The following is a 14470-nucleotide window of genomic DNA, read 5'->3' as shown; positions in this document are numbered from 1 at the left end:
AATGGCTGAGGGTCTCACTAAATTGATGAGACTAATCTAGTATTTGTGATCCTCATGTTTTTTGGAGATGCTGGGATTAAAGGCCTGTGCTTCCCCACCCCATTTGTAGATTCTATTTAAGAATAATGTATAAATCCATTTAAGTCACAATTGGATTTGCTAAAGTCCTATCATTAAGTTTTTTCTCTTACTTCAGACATGTAAACTACTATGTTGTGGGAGACTGTAAAATGTTTTGAGGTTTAAAATGGAACCCACTGACATTTTGGAACATAAAGGGTTTAGCAGAAAACTCAGTTTAGTGGAAAAAATCAGGGTTTAGTGCCTAATAGAGAGGCCAAAACTAGGTCAGTGTCTCTGACAGTCACAGCTGGTAGAGAATGATGTCACCGAGGCATGGGGGCGGGGGAGGTGCAATTGAAGGTGGAGAAGTGGAGACCCTTTGACTCGGAGACTGTGGGGTGGGATTTACAGAGCAGGGCTGCAGGTCAGATTTTGTAGGCTGATTGCAGAAACAGCTGAAGCCGGACTTCCTCCCGACCAGCCTCTCCCCTGTTCTCTCCCAGGCCACGTCCCTACCTCAGTGTCTTGGTCAGACCCCCTCTGCTGGAGACAAAGACACCTTGAAAGCAATGAGGAGAAGGACAAACATGAAAAAAGAAAGATTCCGACAAAGGAGAGAAGGATGAGGAAACGAGGCAAAGAAACTATTACTCAAACCCAGGGGAAAATGGAGGAAGAGATAACAAACCGAGAGAGACAGATGAAAAAAAAAAGAAAAAAAAAAGTGAAAAAGATGGCTGAAGGAAACAAAAGACAAATTAGTGAGCAAAATGCTGGGAACAGGACATCACAATGGTTGAAACTTGAAATTAAGAATACAGTTAGTTTTTTGCCAACAAATCAAAACTGGGATACTCCCAACTAGGACTCTTCAACTCACATCCACATTAAAAGTTATGCTGTCTGGTTTACCTGTCTAGATCTGGAAAAAAAAATCTACGACTAATTTAAATATCTCATTCCAAGTTTAGGTGGTACCTGTTAAATTTTTTAAAAGTAATGACAATAACAGTTTTTGCACGTGGAGATTGGGTATATTTCAATACCCCTGCTTTTGAAATGTCATGCATTTCACACATTATTTTAATCACCAGAAATAAATATTTTAATCCTGCTCAATGAATTCCTAGACCAAAACTGATGTCCTTCCATCATGCCCAATAGCCTTTCTATAATAACAACAAAATCTCTTTTTTGTTCATATAAGAACTGGTAATGCTCCTTTCTAGATAATTAAGATTTTAAATATCCCCCGGTGAACCAAAATATACCTCTAATATACAAATTTCAGGATAAGCCATGTCTAGAAGAATATGAGGGAGATGAACTATCCTAGCTAGGTACTAGAACTAGGGGGGTCTAGTGCTAAATCTGGAAGTATGTATTATTTCTTTCCTTTCTCCTCTGAAATTTCTTCCTTTCTAAGGAAGGAATTTCTTTTATTTACCTTCTGCTTTCTTGTTCCCCCTTTCTCTCTTTTTCTCTTGTTGCAACAGCTTCTCTCTTGGTTTCCATCTCAGGTTGCCCCCATAATCTCCTTCTAAATTCTGACTTTGTTGTGTCTTGGCTTAGTCTGCCAGACTTCCACTAAACTTTCAGAGCTGGAATCAGAACAGTGCATTTGGCAAAAAATCAGTCACACATTCCACACAACCACAAACAAGCACTCTGACTGCAAAATCTTTTCAACATCCATTCCTGTTTCTTGTAGTCAGCAGTTCACACAGACCCATGATCTGAAAGAAGCAACACATACATCACATACATTGTGCGTGCACATGGCCTCTGCAATCAGCTCACAAAGACACAATGTCTGCAGAAAGGTCTTGCAGGCAGCAGACACAGGCAGTGCATTCTCCACCCCTTTCAGAAGCTCTTCCTGACTGGCTCTTTCTTCCAGACACCTCCTCCCCTCATGCTGCCTGGCAATGACTCCCCTCCTTTTCCTGCAGCTCTGCAAGTCCTAACTGCAGTGCCATCCATCACTCTCCCAACAGATCCTTAAAGCAAAGCAATTGTTGTTTCTTGAAGCTCCTTTTTGCCCTGACCAGGAACTTGCTTCAGCCAAAGAACAGGCAGAACAGAATCTCCTTCGGGAACATGATACTGTAGGCTGGTCTCTAGTACTCTAACTAGTTTCTACAAATTTTAATGTAGGCTTGGAAAGCTTGAGGAGAAAGCAGGGAGAAAGAAAAAAAGAGGGAGAGAGAAAGAGGGAGCTCTGAAAAAAATTATTTTGTTGAAAACTTGGACAAAATCAGAGAAACAAACTTAAAAAGAAAAAGGGAAGCAGAGGAGGAAACAGCAAGAGATGTGAAATGGTAAAATATCAGAGATCAGTAATATTATTTCTCTTGAGCTTTTTGTTTCAGGGGGATAATCAGTAAGAGAAAAATCCTGATGAGATTATACACTTTGAAATTTTCCTTAAAAGTCAAAGTATATAACCATGACAAATACCTGCCACAAGGGAGATTTAGCTACTAATTTGAAAATGTTTTCTGATGCTTGGAGAGATAGTATCATTTGGATTTTAGTTAAACAGATGTTTTGCCTCAAATATTACCTTATGAGACATAACCTATTTTTAAAAATTATCTGTTATTTACCTGAAACTCAAATTTAACTGATCATCCTGTATGCATCTGGCTATCATACATTCACGTTCAGGAGATTCAGATACATACTCACATTTAGTAAGAATACCTGACAGAGCCAGGATCACCTGAAGGTGATTGCAAAGTATGCTACACACACAAATTGAAATCTGCAGGGATGGAATTAGATTCTTCAGGCCTTAAGCAACTTAGCAAGACCCTGTCTCAAAATAAAAAAAACAAAAAACTGGGAATGTAGCTCAGTGGTTAAGCACCCCTGGGTTCCATCCCAGTACCAAAAAAAACAAAAAAACAAAAAAAACCTCTTCAGTTTGATATACATTGGATAATTGTGATGCATGAAAGTTTCATAACCACTGATTTTTAGGAGGGCTACACAGCCCTCCCTGAATCTGCATAGAATTAAAAACTAGTATTTAGTTGGGAGGGTACCAGGATTGAACTCAGGGGCATTCAACCACTGAGCCACATACCCAATCCTATTTTGAGACAGGTCTCACCAAGTTGCTTAGCACCTCGATGTTGCTGAGGCTGGCTTTGAACCCTGGTCCTCCTGCCTCAGCCTCCGGAGCCTCTGGGATTACAAGTATGTACCACTGCACCATGCCACTTATATTTTTATATACATTTGTACATATATCTGTTACACTATAGAAGCACTAACTTCCTTTTGAAACTTCTTTCCTTCCTTTGTCTTTTATGATGCTGAAGATGGAGCCCAGGGCTTCACATATGCTAGACAAGTGCTGCACCACGTAGATAAACCCAAAACATTAACTTTTTAAAGTCAGTGGGTGCTTGGTGTGGTGGCACAAGTCAGGGTCTCACTAAAGTGCTGCAGATCATCCTGAATTGTTGAGGCGGCTGACTTCAAATTTGCAATCCCTGTCTAAAGCAGGAGGATTGCAAATTCAAAGTCAGCCTCAACAATTCAGGATGATCTGCAGCAATTTAGAGAGACCCTGACTCAAAATTTAAAAGGGCACGGTGGTAACCTGTAATCCCAGTACACCAGGAAGCTGAGGCAGAAGGATCACAAATTCAAGGCCCTAAACAATTTAGCAAGACCCTGAGTCAAAATTAAAAATCTGAGCATGTAGCTCTGTGATAAAGCTCCCCAAAAAGGAGGGAGCTGGAGGTGTAGCACAGTGTAAGAGTACTTGCTTAACAACTGCAAGGCCCTGCATTTGATTACTAGCACTGCAAATAAACAAATAGATAAATAAATCTAAATTGCTTTTCTTTGTATCAGCAATGAACAAAGTAGAATACAAAATTAAAAAGACAACACATTCAGGCACAGTGGTATATGTTTATAATCCCAAGGGACTAAGGAGATTGAGGCAGAAGAATGCAACCTCAAGGCCAGCCTGAGCAATTTAGGAAGATACACACACACACACACACACACACACACACACACACACACACACCTTAAAAAGGGGAGTTGGATATGGTTGACTCATGCTTATAATCCTAGTGACTTGAGAGGTTGAGGCAGAAATATTGGAGGCAGGAGGTATGTATAGATTTTTTTATCTTCTAGTTTTGTAATGTTTTTACTTTATTTTGTTTGAAACAGATTCTCTCTAAGTTTCTCAGGCTGGTTTAAATTCCTGGCTAGGCTCGAGGCATCTTCCTGCTTCAGACTCTAAGGTGCTAGAATTATAGGCACCTGACACTATCCTCCTCTTTCTGGGAATTTACATTTAGGTGTATGATCTAATCCGTGGGGGGATTAAACCAAGGGGGTGCTCTATCACTGAGCTACATCCCCAGCCCTTTTTATTTTTGAGACAGTGTATCCCTAAATTGCTGATTATTATGGAGTGTGTGAGAATTACAAACCACCAAGCATATTAAGACAAATTGAAAGGGAAAAAGGGCCCTTTAATGAGCATTCCAGGCAAGCAGCTGGAAGCAGGCTAACGCCTGAAAGAACTCCCAGCTTCTGAATTTTGGAAATATAGAGTTTATAGAGGCAAAACCCACAAGAACACATTTAGGTCAGAAAGACCCTGTTGGGACGTATTTTGATTGCAAGAGAGAATTGTTTTGATTACACATTTCAGAGTCACTTTGTTATACATCAGGGCCATAATCAGGGACACGGGAAGATCCTACTGTACTGTCAACATAGATACATCTTTCAGGAGGCTGAAAAAGAAAACATTTTAAGCAAGGATAAAATGGAGTCAGGTCAGAACAAAATGGCGTTACTTTGGTTCTTTTTCACTTCACTGATAATCTCTCTAAACTGCTGAGGCTGGCCTTGAACTTGTGATCCTCCTGCCTCACCCTCCTGAGCCCTTGTGCCACCGTGTCTGGCTGCTGCTAACTGTTTACCACAGACAATTGGACAGAAATCATTGATGAGGCAGGTCTTAGTCTGTAGGGGTCTTCCACACTGTTAGGTATAGCTCAATATTCTTGCTATAGGAACTACATTAACTAACATTAAGCAACTGAACAGTAAGACTTGTCTGTAGAAGTTATTTATTGCCCTCTTGTGTCTGGTTTTAGAAAATACAGTCTCTCCAGGCCTCGCCCTCCTGAGCCCTTGTGCCACCGTGCCTGGCTGCTGCGAAGTGTTTACCACCAAGACAATCGGAGAAAAATCATTGATGAGGCAGGTCTTAGTCTGTAAGGGTCTTCCACACTGTTAGGTATAGCCCAATATTATTGCTACAGGAATTACATTAACTAAACATTCAGCAACTGAACAGTAAGACTTGTCTGTAGAAGTTATTTGTTGCCCTCTTGTGTCTGGTTTTAGAAAATACAGTCTCTCCCCTTCACGCTCAGAATCCTCTTAATTTGCTGATAACGTCTTTATTTATTCTAAGAAACAAAGTTTCTCTATACTCTAACTCAGAAGACTTTTTAAGTAGGGGGGTCCTCACTATGTCACCCTTGTTGTCCCCTGAACTCCTAAACTCAAGCCATCCTCCTGCCTCAATCTCCTGAGTAGCTAGGACTAAAGGTGTGCCAGGCTCATATAGAACACTTCTGACAATCAGATGTGCCAGGTTGTTTTTACTTCTGCACTGAGGGATTCTGACAGCAATTGGTTGTTCTACAGTTCAATTCATACCAACTCTGTCTCCTGGGAGTTACGTCAAATCCCCTAAATTAAGAGATTAATCCCACCAAACTGTCCCACCTACAGTAGCTGCAAACCTCAAGTCCCGGCCTCTGGTACCTCTGACTTATAAGCAAGCTATCACTGGGGATTCCCATGACCTCCTCAACTGTCTGAATAATATGGTAGAAAAAAAGAAAGCACATTACTTACCAGTTCATGATCGAGTATATTATCAAGAACAGATGAAAGAAAAAAACAAAAACCAGATAAATAGCTGGCCGAAGAGTGTATGTAGAACGTGGGGTCTGAGAAGAGTCCTCAGCACAGGATATTCTGTCCCCGTGTAAGGTGGAGTTGGGATGCACCACCTTCCTGGAATATGGGTTCAGCTCACCAACCCCAAAGCTCATCAAGCCTCCTTGGTTCAAGAGATTTTATAGTGCTTTACCTTTAGCCACTCCCTGCTTCTTGGAGGTCGATGGGTGGGTCTGAAAGTTCCAGTTCTAATCTCTGGGTCTTTCTGGAGAGCAGCCCAATCCTGAAGTTTACTAGGGGCCCACACTAAAATCATCTCATTAGCATAAACCCAGGAGTGATCATTGTGCAAGATCAGAGGCTTGTTATGAATAACAAAAGACACTCCTACCACTCAGAAAATTCCAAGAATTTTAGGAGTGGTGTAAAAATCAAATGCTTCTTATACCACATTTATTCAACATATCTTTTTGTTGTTTTTAAATATATCATTTTGATGCACAGGATGTGTAAGCTCCTGTGCTTGGTTTGGGGCAGAGGATGGTGAGCAAAGCATCTGTCCACGGTAAATTCACATTGTAGCAGAGATATCCAGGAAGACAATCCAAAGGATATACTGAGTTAGGAAGGATGAATATAAATTTTTTATTTATACTCATCCTTAGCCATGGGCTTGGGGTATAGGTCAGTTGTAGAGCATGTGCTTAGTATTCAAGAGTCCTGGGTTCCATCCACAGCACTATGAAGAGAGAGGGGGAAGGGGATGTGGGAAAGGGAGAGAGAATTAAAAAAAGAAAAGAAAAAAGAAAGAAAGAAGAAAATAAATTAGCCAAATTAAAGTAAGGATTCTGGACAATTAAGGATGGTGGCAGAGACATTACAAATAGAATGTTGCCTATACACCAAGATTGGTAGTACCTACTTGCAATCTCAGAGATAAGAAGTGGAGGTGGGAGGATTGCAAATTAGAGGGTAACCTGGGCAACAGAGTGAAATCTTATCTCAAAATAAAATATAAAAAATAAAAAGTGCTGGTGATGTAGCTCAGTGATAGAGCACTTGCCTATCATGTACATGTAATTTGCCCTGGGTTCAATCCCCCACCACAAAAATATAGTAATAATAATAATAATAACGCTAGTGAGTTTCTTTCTCTCTTTCTTTCCATATTCATTTATTAGTGCATTATAGTTGTACATAATGATGGAATGAAGTTTCATCCATATCCTAAAAACAGTGAGGAACCTTTATTTTTAAACCAGGGAGATGACTTAATCTGATTAATACTAAAGAGATTGCTCTGGCTGCTGTGTATTAGGAATAAAGGTAGGAAAGCACTGGAACTCAGACACCAGTTAGGACTCTGCTAAAGAGAAGACTGAACTAAAGTGATGGAAAGAATGATGAGAACAGACAAATTTGAAGATATTAAGAAGTAGGCTCGGGCTGGGGTTGTAGCTCAGTAATACAGTGCTTGCCTTGCATGCGTGAGGCACTGGGTTTGATCCTCAGTACCACATACAATAAGTAAATAAAGATATTGTGTCCATCTACAACTAAAAAAAAAATTAAAAAAAAAAAAAGAAGGTAGGCTCACTGGGTTTGGTGGTGAAAAGCTGTAATCTAAGCAACTCAGGACTCCGAAGCAGGGAGATGGCATATTAAAGGCCAGCCTTGGCAATTTAGGAGAACTTATCTCAAAAAAAGAAATTGTGATATAGTTAACCACTCCCAATCTCCACTCCCATCTCCATTTTGATCTTTAATAAAAAAAAAAAAAAAAAAAAACCAAACAAACAAACAAACAAAAACAGTAGGCTTAATAGGATTTGGGTAGCCAAGAGTGTGTGTATGCATATGTGGGTGTTTGTTGGGATTCAAAGTGAGGAAAAGATAGAAATGAAGATAGATGCTAACAATGACTCACAGATATGTCAGTAGTATAACAGGGTGAGCTAGGGGTGGGATGGTCTGTACTGGAAGATAATGGTTTAACTGATTTTAGATATGCTGAGATACTATGACTTAGCTTGCTTAATCTTTGTTCAAATTTCTTATACCTTTCTGTATTACAGAGAGTGGGAAACTAAAAACTACCCATTGTACTCTTCTACAGATAGATTTTTTTTTTGGCAGGAGATACTGGGGATTGAATTTAGGGACACTCGACCACTGAGCCACATCTCCAGGCCTATTTTGTATTTTGTTTAAAGACAGGGCCTCACTGAGTTGCTTAGAGCCTTGCTTTTTACTGAGGCTGGTTTTGAATTCACAATCCTCCTGTCTCAACCTCCCAAGACTCTGGGATTACAGGGATGCCCCACCACACTGGCTAGAGATAGAGTTTGAATGTGATTTAGGTTCCTGCAATTACATGCATTAGCATCAGACTGGAATTAAAAACAAAATTGGGCTGGGCATGGTAGAGCATGCCTTTAATCCCAGAAACTCAGCAGGAAGATCTAGAGTTCAAAGCCAGCTTCAGCAATTTAGTAAGTAGCTTGAGGCCCTAAGTAACTTAACCACTCTGTCTCTAAGTAAAATATAACTCTGAGGGATGTGGCTCAGAGTTAAGTTCAATACCCAGTACCAAAAAAAAAAAAAAAAAGAAAGAAAGAAAGAAACCAAACCTGGCCAGGTACAGTGGTGCATTCCTGTAATTCCAGCAACTCAGAAGGCTGTGTCAGAAGGTTCATAAATTCAAGACCAGTCTCAGCAATTACTAAAGTCATAAGCAATTTAGCAAGACCCTATCTCAAAATCTTAAAAAACAAACTAGGGCTGGGGATGTGGCTCAAGCGGTAGCGTGCTAGCTTGGCATGCGTGTGGCCGGGTTCGGTCCTCAGCACCACATACCAACAAAGATGTTGTGTCCGCTGAAAACTAACTAACTAACTAAATAAATAAATAATATTTAAAAATTCTCTCTCTCTCTCTCTCTCTCTCTCTCTCTCTCTCTCTTAAAAAGCAAACAAACAAACAAACAAAAAAAAAAAAAACCTAAACAACAATTTAAAAAAAATGCCAGATGGAGTGGCACACACCTGTAATTCCAAAGACTCTGGAGGCTGAAGCAGGAGGACAGAAGTTTGAGACCAGCCTCAGCAATTTAACAAGATTCTGCCTAAGAACATAAAGGATTGTGAATGTAGCTCAGTGATAGTATAACAGGGATTCAGTTGATGCTTTGATTATATCATTTGTGGCTTTGAAAATTAAAAAGTTTTTTTCCCCCAATCTTCTTTGATCTTCTTTTCCCTAAACTTCTCCTCTTTGATCTTCTTTTCCCTAAACTTCTTCCTGATCTCCTGTCTGAGATGATTTCTCTAATCTCATTTTTTTTGAAACACCTCTATACAGTCCCCATTCCTGTGGAGGTGCAGAATTACAGCTTTGGGACAGGCATCCCCTGTGTTTCTCCTTTGCTAGCAAAGCAATAAACCTTCTTTCTCCTTTTTTTCAAAACAGTATCCTTGTTATTGGATTGGCATTGGGGACAAGGATGGAGCTTTCAACAACAATAGAACTCTCCTGGGTGGAATCCTCAATACCATAAAAAATAAAATAAGGCAGGGATGCAAGCTTAGTTCAACATACAGAAATCAATAAATGTAATTCATTACCTCAATAGATTTAAAAACAAGAATCACATGATTATAACAATATATACAGAAAAAGCACTTGACAAAACACAACATCCACTCATGTTCAAAACACTAGAAAAACTAGGGATAGTAGGAACATACCTCAACATTATAAAAGTTATATATGTTAAACCCAGGGCCAACATCATTCTAAATGAAGGAAAATTGAAAGCATTCCCTCTAGAAACTGGACCAAGACAGGGATGCCCTCTTTCACCACTTCTATTCAACATAGTTATTGAAACTCTAACCACAGCAAAAGAAGAAAGAAATTAAAGGAATAAGAATAGGAAAAGAAGAATTCAAACCATCTCTATTTACTGACAACATGATACCATATTTAGAAGACCCAAGGCTGGGGTTGTGGCTCAGTGGTAGAGCGCCTGCCTAGCACTCTTGAGGCCCTTGGTTCCATTCTCAGCACCACATAAAACATGTTCTAAATAAACACTTAGAAGACCCAAAAAAACTCCACCAGAAAACTTCTAGAACTCATAAATGAATTCAGCAAAGTATAAAGATATGAAATTAACACCCATAAATCAATTGCATTCCTGTGCATCAGTGATGAATCAACTGAAAGAGAAATTAGGAAAACTATCCCATTCACAATAGCCTGGTTAGGGGGACATACCTGGGAATCTATCTAACAAAAGAGATGAAAGACCTCTACAATAAAAACTACAGAATGCTAAAGAAAGAAATTGAAGAAGAGGCAGGCAAGGTGGTGCATGTCTGTAATCCAAAGGCTGGGCTCTGGAGGCTGAGGCAGAAGGATCCCAAGTTCAAAGACAACCTCAGCAAAAAAACGAAGCGCTAAGCAACTCAGAGAGATCCTGTCTCTAAATAAAATACAAAATAGGGTTGGGGTGTGGTTCAGTAGTTGAGTGCTCCTGAGTTCAATCCCTGGTACCCCCACCCCCCAAAAAAGAAATTGAAGAAGAACTTAGATCCCCCAAGTTCTTGGATAGGCAGAATTAATATTGTGAAAATGGCCATACTATACAGACTTAATCCAAATTCTGTTAAAATTCCAATGAGGTTCTTCATAGAAATAGAAAAAAGCACTCATAAAATTCATTTGGAAAAATAAGAGACCCAGAATAGACAAAGCAATTCTTAGCAAGAAAAGTGAAGCAGGAGGCATCATAATATCAGAACTTAAATTATACTACAGAGCTGTAGTAACAAAAATAGCATCGTATTGGCACCAAAACAGACATGAATCAATGATACAGAGTAGAAGACATAGAGACAAATCCACGTAAATACAATTATCTCATACTAGACAAAGGTGCTGTAGACATATATTGGAGAAGATAATCTCTTCAACAAATAGTACTGGGAAAACTAGAAATCCATATGTAGCAACCCCTATCTCTCACCTTGCACAAAACTCACTTTAAAGTGGATCAAGAGACCCTGTGCCTGATCTCCATCATGTTAGCTTAGGAACCAAATTTCTCAACGAGATTCCTAAACTTCAAGATATAAAATCAAGAATCAGTAAATGGGATGGGGTCAAACTAAAAAGCTTCTTCATAGCAAAGGAAACAATCAAGATATAAAGGAAGAGCCTACAGAATGGGAGAAAATCTTTAGCACATGCACCTCAGATAGAACATTAATCTCCAGGATATATAAAAAACTAAAAAAACTTAAACATAAAAAAACCCCACAAATAACCCAATCAATAAATGGGCTTAGGAACTGAACAGACACTTCACAGAAGAATAAATATGATTGGTCAGCAAATAAACAAAAAAAAAATGTTCAACATCTCTAGCAATTATAGAAATGTAAATAAAAACTACACTGAGATTTCATCTCACTACAGTCCGGATGGCAATTATCAAGAACACAAGTAACAATAAATGTTGGCGAGGATATGGGGAAAAAGGTATACTCATTCATTGTTGGTGAAACTGCAAATTGGTGTAGCAATTCTGGAAAGCAGTATGGAGATTCCTTAGGAAACTTGGAATGGACCCACCATGAGACAGTTATTCCACTCCTTGGCATACACCCAAAGGACTTAAAATCAGCATACTGTAGTCAAATCTATGTTTACGGCAGCTCAATTCACAATAGCTACACTCTAGAACCAACCTAGGTGCCCTTCAACAGATGAATGGATAAAGACAATATGGTGGGCTGGGGATGTGGCTCAAGCGGTAGCGAGCTCACCTGGCGTGCGTGTGGCCCGGGTTCGATCCTCAGCACCACATACCAACAAAGATGTTGTGTCCGCCGAGAACTAAAAAATAAATATTAAAAAAAATTTCTCTCTCTCTCTCTCTCTCTCTCTCTCTCTCTCTCTCAAAAAAAAAAAAAAAGAAAGAAAGAAAGAAAGCACAGGGCCCTAGTTAGATTCCCAACACGGGGGCGGGGGGATGATACAGCTTTAATGAAATCTTTAAAAAAAAAAAAAGACAATATGGCATGTATACACAATGGAACATTACTCAGCCATAAAGAAGAATGAAATTATGGCATTTGCCGGTAAATGGATGGAACTGGAGACTTATCATGCTAGGTGAAATAAGCCAGTCCCCCAAAACCAAAAGCCAAATTTTCTCTCTGATGTGTGGATGCTAACACATAATTAGGGTAGGGGGAATAGAAGTACTTTGGATTCAACAAAGGGGGGGAAAAGGGCAAGGGAGGAAGGATGGGAATAAGAAAGACAGTAGAATGAATCAGACATAACTTTCCTATGTTCATATATGAATACATGACTAGTATAACTCCACATCATGTACAAACACAAGAATGGGAAGTTATACTCCATGTATGTATAATATGTCAAAAAACATTCCTGTAGAGCTAAAAAGAACAAGTAAAAATTAAAAAAAATAAAATAAGGGTTGGGGGTGTTGCTCAGTGATAAAGTATCCCTAGGTTCAATGCTAACCAAAAAGAAAGAAAGAAAAAATAAATAAGGACAGAGGCAGGGAATGAGGATCCATTTTCTTTTCTTTATTTAAAAAAAATTTTTTAATTGTAGATGAACACAATATCTTTATTTATTTATTTATTTTTATGTGGCATTGAGAATCAAAACCAGTGCCTTACATATGTGAGGCAAGCACTCCACCACTGAGCTACAGCCCCAGTCCCTGGATCCCTTTTCTTTCTATTTTTTTTTTTCTTTTTGTGGTACTGGGGTTTGAACCCAGGGCTTTGTGCATGCAAGGCAAGCACTCTACCAACGAAGCTATATCCCCAGCCTCTGGATCCCTTTTCTTATTGTGCATCATAGCAGGGTTGAGATAGTTCTAGAGGCCAACTGGAAACATTCCAATTTGGAAAGTGTCCTCCAAAGATGGAGAGAGCAATAGAGTCTCTTGGCAGTCCTTCCTGGAAGCTGGGTGTGTCTCTTTAACTTCTGTCTCTTAAATGACACTACCGTCTGTAAAGATGTGCTATAGCATATTCAGATCTGGGGATCAGAAGATAGAAGCAGATTAGACTGAGGTATAGAAAAGGGAGAGACAAACCAAGAGACAACACATGAAGACACGGGAGTGGATTAATGAGATAGAGAGCACAGTAAAAATAGAGGTGGAGGTCTGTCGGTGTAGCTCAGAGGAAGCATGTGCTCAGCATGCACCAGGCCTGTGGTTCAGTTTCAAGAACAAGAAAGAAGAATAGGGAAGGGATGGAGGGAAGAGGGAAGGAAGAAAGGCAGGAAGGAAATGTGGCTGGGGCCAAAGCCTCGAGAATTATCAAAATTTAAGACTAAACATAAGAAATTCCAGGCACAGTGGCACATGCCAGCTCCTTGGGAGACAGAGGATGAAGGATCAAGTTTTTGTATCAGCCTGGGCAATTTACTGAGACTCTATCTCAAAATGAAAAATAAAAAGGGCTAGGAATGTAGCTCAGTGGTAGAGCAACCCTGGGTTCAATTTCCAGTGCCACAAAATTTTTTTTAAATAAAAAGAAATGTAAAAAAGCACACTAGAGAGGTGTGAAGAGGAAAACAAGGAATGTGGTATCACAGATGCCAAAGGAAGGGATCATTTCAAGAAGAAGGGACTGGTCAGCAGTCCTAATGCTAAAGAAAATATGACTGAAATGTGTCTACAATATTGAGCAACAAAGAGGTCTTTGTGTGACAGCTTTTCTTAGAATTGTGAAAGAGGTGAGTTAGATTTCAGGGAAAGGGAAAAATATAAATATTTCCTGTTTGGCATTTAACCCTGGTCTGTTGAAAAAATCCATTCAGCATGCTGATGGACTAAAAATGACAGCATATTTTTGGCCTTTCCTCCAATTAAGAGGCAGAGCCTAAAAACCACAGAGAGGGCTGGGGATGTGGCTTAGTGGTCGAATGCTTGCCTGGCATGTGTAAGGCCCTGAGTTTGATTCCCAGTACTGTCTAAATAAATAAATAAATAAATATGACAAAGAAAGCAAAAGAAAAAAGAGGTAGAATCTACTTTTCCTCCTCTTAAATTGGAATTGACCTTGTAAATTATTTTGGCCCACAGAACTGAGGTTGACCCTTAAGAGATCTGTAATTGGGCTGGGGATGTGGCTCAAGCCGTAGTGCGTTCGACTGGCATGCGTGCGGCCCGGGTTCGATCCTCAGCACCACATACCAACAAAGATGTTGTGTCCGCTGAGAACTAAAAAATAAATATTAAAAAAAAAAATTCTCTCTCCTCTCTCACTCTCTCTTAAAAAAAAAAAAAAAAAAAAGAGAGATCTGTAATTTCTTTATATGCTCCTTGAGTGCTTCCCTCAAACCAAGGACATGTTATGTTGTCAGAAGCCTAAGTGAGTCACATGGAGATACT

General features: G+C 39.5%; 1 protein-coding gene across 1 annotated transcript in view; it reads right to left on the bottom strand.

Moving 5' to 3' along the window:
* RIMKLB (ribosomal modification protein rimK like family member B) overlaps positions 1-6254 on the bottom strand; it is a 76314-nt gene extending 70060 nt beyond the window's left edge. The window contains exon 1 of the mRNA XM_081311479.1: positions 5977-6254. The gene's annotated coding sequence lies outside the window, so the exon portion shown is untranslated. The remainder of the gene's footprint in view (positions 1-5976) is intronic.
* Between the last annotated feature and the right edge of the window lie 8216 nt (positions 6255-14470).

Source organism: Spermophilus citellus, assembly GCF_964194105.1.
Source record: "Spermophilus citellus genome assembly, chromosome: 10".
Classification (NCBI taxonomy): Eukaryota; Metazoa; Chordata; class Mammalia; order Rodentia; family Sciuridae; genus Spermophilus; species Spermophilus citellus.
Note: the sequence above shows the minus strand (reverse complement) of the source record. Positions and strands in the feature narration are given on the sequence as shown.